This window comes from Scyliorhinus canicula, chromosome 25, assembly GCF_902713615.1.
Source record: "Scyliorhinus canicula chromosome 25, sScyCan1.1, whole genome shotgun sequence".
NCBI lineage: Eukaryota > Metazoa > Chordata > Chondrichthyes > Carcharhiniformes > Scyliorhinidae > Scyliorhinus > Scyliorhinus canicula.
The window spans coordinates 19792307-19798306 of record NC_052170.1 but is presented as its reverse complement, the minus strand read 5'-3'; positions in this window follow the sequence as shown (position 1 = coordinate 19798306).

The following is a 6000-nucleotide window of genomic DNA, read 5'->3' as shown; positions in this document are numbered from 1 at the left end:
TCCTCCTTATATACATCAAGCCCTTCTAGTCTAGTAGCCTGTATCTCAGTATTCTCCTCGACAACATTGTCTTCTTCCTGCGTGAATACTGACGAAAAATATTCATTTCGCACCTCTCCTATCTCCTCGGACTCCACGCACAACCTCCCACTACTGTCCTTGACTGGCCCTACTCTTACCCTAGTCATTCTTTTATTCCTGACATACCTATAGAAAGCTTTAGGGTTATCCTTGATCCTACCTGCCAAAGACTTCTCATGTCCCCTCCTAGCTCTTCTTAGCTCTCTCTTTAGGTCCTTCCTAGCTAACTTGTAACTCTCGAGCGCCCTAACTGAACCTTCATGTCTCAGCTTTACAGAAGCCTCCTTCTTCCTCTTGACAAGTGATTCAGCTACTTTAGTAAACCACGGTTCCCTCGCTCGACCACTTCCTCCCTGCCTGACAGGTACATACTTATCAAGGACACGCAATAGCTGTTCCTTGATCGAGTTCCACATTTCAATTGTGCCCCATCCCCTGCAGTTTGCTTCCCCATCCTATGCATCCTAAGTCTTGTCTAATCGCATCATAATTGCCTTTCCCCCAGCTATAACTCTTGCCTTGCGGTGTATACTTATCCCTTGCCATCGATAAAGAAAACGTAACTGAATTGTGGTCAATCTACATACTGAGAACGTGCAGACTCCGCACAGTGACCCAGCGGGGAATCGAACCCGAGGGGGAAAGAGAGCCCCGAGTTAAGATGTTTAAACTGAGGCCTCGTCGGCCCTCTCATCTAAATGCAAGGGTGACTTCGTCTCCAACCTAATTTCTACTGGGAGACAGCAATAAGAACAAAGAACAAAGAAAAGTACAGCACAGGAACAGGCCCCTTCGGCCCTCCAAGCCTGCGCCGACCATGCTGCCCGTCTAAACTAAAATCTTCTACACTTCCTGGGTCCGTATCCCTCTATTCCCATCCTATTCATGTATTTGTCAAGATGCCCCTTAAATGTCACTATCGTCCCTGCTTCCACCACCTCCTCCGGCAGCGAGTTCCAGGCACCCATTACCCTCTGTGTAAAAAACCTGCCTCGTACATCTCCTCTAAACCTTGCCCCTCGCACCTTAAACCTATGCCCCCGAGTAATTGACCCCTCTACCCTGGGGAAAAAGCCTCTGACTATCCACTCTGTCTGTGCCCCTCATAATTTTGTCGACCTCTTATCAGGTCGCCCCTCAACCCCCGTCGTTCCAGTGAGAACAAACCGAGTTTATTCAACTTCTAAACCTTCCACGAGAGGGCGCAGAGGAGATTCACCGGGGCGTTGCCTGGGCTGGGGCATTTCAGCTATGAAGAGAGCACGGAAAAGGCCATTCGGCCCATCACATCTGCGCCAGTCAGAAACAACCACCTCACTATTCTAATCCCAGCAAGTGCACATGTAAATACTTCTTAAATATTATGAGGGTCGCTGCCCCAAGGAGAACATTTTCTTTCTGTCTCCTCTTGTCTATGCCGCTCCTAAGTTTACACATCTCAATCAAGTCCCGCCCTCAGTCTCCTCTGCTCCAAGGCAGACAGCCCCAGTCTACCCAATCTCTCTTCATAGCTAAAAGCCTCCAATTTAGGCAACAGGTTGTTCTCCTTGGAGCAGAGAAGGCTGAGGGGTGACCTTACTGAGCTGTATAAAATTATGAGGGAGAGAGATAAGGCAGGGACTTTTCTCCTTAGTGGAGGGGTCAATAACCGGGAAGGGGGGAGGGGGTATCGATTTAAAGTGAAATGAAACTCGTCACATTCCCAGAGGACCATAGGCTGTACTCTCCTTTTGCAAGGGAGCTGACTGCTGGTGATTTAGCCAGAGGGTCACCACGCCTCAGGCGAGGGGCAAGGGTGAGAAGGCGGGGCCTTCATGAATAACCCCAGCCTGTCGGTGGGCAGCACGGTAGCATGGTGGTTAGCATAAATGCTTCACAGCTCCAGGGTCCCAGGTTCGATTCCCGGCTGGGTCACTGTCTGTGCGGAGTCTGCACGTCCTCCCCGTGTGTGCGTGGGTTTCCTCCGGGTGCTCCGGTTTCCTCCCACAGTCCAAAGATGTGCGGGTTAGGTGGATTGGCCATGCTAAATTGCCCGTAGTGTCCTAAAAAGTAAGGTTAAGGGGGGGGGGGTTTTTGGGTTACGGGTATAGGGTGGATACGTGGGTTTGAGTAGGGTGATCATGGCTCGGCACAACATCGAGGGCCGAAGGGCCTGTTCTGTGCTGTACTGTTCTATGTTCTATGTCTGGGAATAGAATCCGCAACATGAACTAGCTGTCCAGCCAACTGACCTCCCTGTTTAGCAGGAGATTGGGAGGGGATTTTGAGGAAAAGGGTTTTCACCCAGAGGGTGCTGGGAATCGGGAACTCGCTGCCTGAAAGGGTGGGAGAGGCGCAAACCCTCGCGACCATTAAGAAGTGCTGAGATGAGCACTTGAAACACCAGAGCAGACAAGGTGTGGTAAACCACTGTTAGTGTATTATATGTATTGTGGTAAACGGTTACTGTATTACATGTGTTGTGGTAAACCACTGCCCGATGGCTCCGCCTCCCCTCGGGCTCGGTATAAAGGTGGCTGACCTCCGGCCCTGTCCCAGTTCGGGATCAGAGGCCAGGAGGCTTTCTGTTCAGCTTATTAAAGCCTCAGTTTCGTTCACTACTCGTCTTAATTGTGGCACATCACAAGGCTACGGACCAAGTGCTGGAAAATGGGATTAGGATAGGTGGTTGGTGGCCGGCACAGACGTGATGGGCCGAAGGGTCTCTTTCTGTACTGTAAAACCCCATGACTTTAACTCACGAGACAGCTGGAGGTACACTACCTACAGAGGCCAAGTCCAATCAGCTCCGCTCTGCAACAAACCAAGTTGTACGATCCTGAAATAGTTCTTATGCTAATGGTGCCTGAGACTGAATGAGACAATGGTGCAGTGGGCACTGGTGCAGTATATCGCTGGGCTCGAAAACTCAGGCTAATGCTCTGAGGAGGCCGGTTCAAATCCCACCACGGTGGAATTTAAATTCCAGGAACGGCACGGTGGCACAGTGCTTAGCACTGCTGCCTTGCAGCGCCAGGGACCCGGGTTCAATCCCAGCCTTGGGTGACTGTCCGCGTGGAGTCGACACGTTCTCCTTGTATCCGTGTGGGTTCCCTCCGGGTGCTCCGGCTTCCCCCCACAGTCCAAAGATGTGCAGGGTTAGGTGGATTGGCCATGATCAATTGCCCCTTCGTGTCCAAAACGTTCGGTGGGGTTGCGGGGATGGAGTGGAGGAGTGGGCCTAGATAGGGTGTTCTTTTGCAGACTCGATGGGCTGAATGGTCTCCTTCCGCATTATCGGGATTCTATGAGGTTTGTATCCGTTGGAGCTTAGCAAAGTAAGAGGCAACATGGTGGAAACATATCAAATCTGAGGGGGTATTGACAGGGTGGATGTGGAAGGGATGTTTCCTCTTGTGGGAGAATCTCGAATCAGAGGGTCACTGTTGAAAAATAAGGGGTGGAGCTGAGAACAAAAAAATCTTTCAGAGGGTCGAGAGGCTCTTCCTCGAAACGTGGTGGAAACATTGAATATCTTTGATGGATGAATTTTGTTTATTGTCACGTACCGAGGTACAGTGAAAAGTATTTTCCTGCGAGCAGCTCAAACAGATTGTTTAGTACATGAAAAGAAAATCAAATAAGAATACATAATAGGGCAACAGAAGGTACACAATGTAACATAAACACCGGCATCGGGTGAAGCATACAGGAGTGTAGTGTTAATCAGGGCAGTCCATAAGCGGGTCGTTTAGGAGTCTGGGAACAGCGGGGAAGAAGCTGGAAAAATATGAAAAAGAACTGAACCACACTTTTAAGTTGGAGACGTTGGCGAGGACTCGTCTGGACCAGTTTTTCCCCCCCCCCAAGTGAGGCGGGAAACATCATTTTGAGAAAATCGCTGATGAGCTTGGAAGCGAAAAGTCTAAATTGAAACGCCGTCGTCTCTGGTGATAAGGTACTTCCTCTGAAACGATAACGTTGCACGTCACCTCTGTCGTTGTCAAACCCAAAGGGTAAAATTGGGAAGGGGCCGAAGGGCAGGTACCAATAGAATTCAGAACGAAATGTTTGAAACCTAATTTGCTTTCATTTTGGTCAGAAAAGTTTTCGTTTACGCAAAAAAAAAACCTTTAAAAAAGAGCAACGCGATCGCGCGCAGATGTGGAGATTACTCCAGCAAAGTTTTTTCTTGCGTTTGTTTATAAATTTAAAGAATCCAATTCGTGTTTTTCCAATTAAGGGGCAATTTAGCGTGGTCATGATGGGGTGTAGATTAAATTGTTATTGATCTAGGACAAAGGTTCGGCACAACATCATGGGCCGAAGGGCCTGTTCTGTGCTGCATTTTTCTATGTTCTTTGTTAATCCACCTACCCTGCACATCTTTGGGTTGTGGGGGGTGAGACCCACGCAGACACGGGGAGAATGTGAAAACTCCACAGTGACCCGGGGTCAGGGTCGAACCCGTGTCCTCGACGGCGTGAGGCAGCAGTGCTAACCACTGCACCACAGTGCCGCTTGACGCCAACAAAGTGAACCCGTTTTGCCGATTGCTTTTTCATTCATTCACTCCAACACTGCCACATTGCTGAATGTAAATTTATATATTTGGCATTGTTAACTTCTAGATCCGGATTGATCGCGATTCGTGGTGTGGAGATGCCGGCGTTGCGCTGGGGTGAGCACAGTAAGAACTCTTACAACACCAGGTTAAAGCCCAACAGGTTTGTTCTGAATCACTAGCTTTCGGAGCACTGCTCCTTCCTCGGGTGAATCTGGTTAACCAGCTGGGCAGAGCAAAAGGGATTCTTTATGTTTTTTTTAGCCAAAAGGTGGCGATGCTGTTCAGCTTTTATAGAATCCCTACAGTCCATCGTGTCTGCACTAGCCCTTCGAAAGAGCATCCTACCCAGGCCCACTCCCCTGCCCACCCCGTAACCGAACCAGCATATCTGTGGACGCTAGAGGGCAATTTACCACGGCCAATGCACCTAACCTGCATATCTTTTGGACTGTGGGAGGAAACCGGAGCACCCGGAGGAAACCCACGCAGACAGGGGGAGAACGTACAGACTCCACACAGTCACCAAGGCTGGAATTGAACCCGGGTCCCTGGCGCCATGAGGCAGCCGTGCTAACCATCGAGCCCCCTCCCCCCGCTTTGTGAGATGGGCGCAGCAAGAAATCCAGCAGATTTGAGAATTACAACACAGCATGGTGACAACTTGGGACTAAATTGTGGAACTTTGGGCTCAACCCATTTATTATCACGCAAGACAAAATGCTCGAGAACAGGCCGCACAGCGGCAGCTGCCCCAGGGACCCGGTTCAATTCCAGCCTTGGGTGAATGTGCGGAGTCTGCACGTTCTCCCCGTGTCTGCGTGGGTTTCCTCCGGGTGCTCCGGTTTCCTCCCACAGTCCAAAAATGCGAGTGGCAGGTACTGGAAGTTAATCCAACCCGATTGCCAGCACTTTGGCCTCTGGTGCAGGAGCACTATTTAAAACCCCCACACCTGGCCATAATCGTTCCTGAAATTGGAGTTGAAAGAGGAAATGGATTGGAGTTGCTCACAGAGGGAGATTTACCTGAGGTTTAAACGCATAATCACATTAAGTAGGTCAGCATCTGAAATAAAAAGACGATGAAGATTCCAACCAGTCTGGTACAAGGACGTAACCCTACGACTCAACTGCCTCAGCCCTTTCAGCTGCTCACAGCCCTGCTACATAGGGCGGCACGGGGGTGCCTCACAGCGCCAGGAACCCGGGTTCAATTCCAGCCTCGGGTCACTGTCTGTGTGGAGTTTGCACGTTCTCCCCGTGTCTGCGTGGGTTTCCTCCGGGAGCTCCGGTTTCCTCCCACAGTCCAAAGATGTGCAGGTTAGGTGGATTGGCCAGGCTAAATTGCCCCTTGGTACCCAAAAAAAGGGTAGGTG